The sequence below is a fragment of the Penaeus monodon genome, chromosome 30, assembly GCF_015228065.2.
Source record: "Penaeus monodon isolate SGIC_2016 chromosome 30, NSTDA_Pmon_1, whole genome shotgun sequence".
Classification (NCBI taxonomy): domain Eukaryota; kingdom Metazoa; phylum Arthropoda; class Malacostraca; order Decapoda; family Penaeidae; genus Penaeus; species Penaeus monodon.
The window spans coordinates 20676007-20676363 of NC_051415.1; positions in this window are offsets into that span (position 1 = coordinate 20676007).

Consider the following 357-nt stretch of genomic DNA (forward strand, 5'->3'; position numbering starts at 1 on the left):
TTACTCTGGCCCGTGGCCCTGATTGAAAAGTAAAGGGTACATAGGAAATCACCGTATCTTCCAATTGCGCGCCTCCTCTCCCCTTTCCGACTTGGGACCTGCCCTCCACTTGCCGCGTCTTGCCTCCCTCGGCCCTTGCCTCCCCTCCGCGCTAATCCAATTCCTCCAGCTGAAAGTCTTCCTCCTTCCTGCGCCCTCGACCCTGGACGTGGCCTGGAGGGAACGGAAGGCGAAGGGCAAATCAGGGAGTTGGCCATGCGCGACCGCCTCGCCCCGCCCTCGCGCGCTAGCCCGGCCCTGAGCTTCGTGCCGTCCGTGGCCCTGGGCGAGCCTGCTTTGCTCCGCGGTTTTTCATTT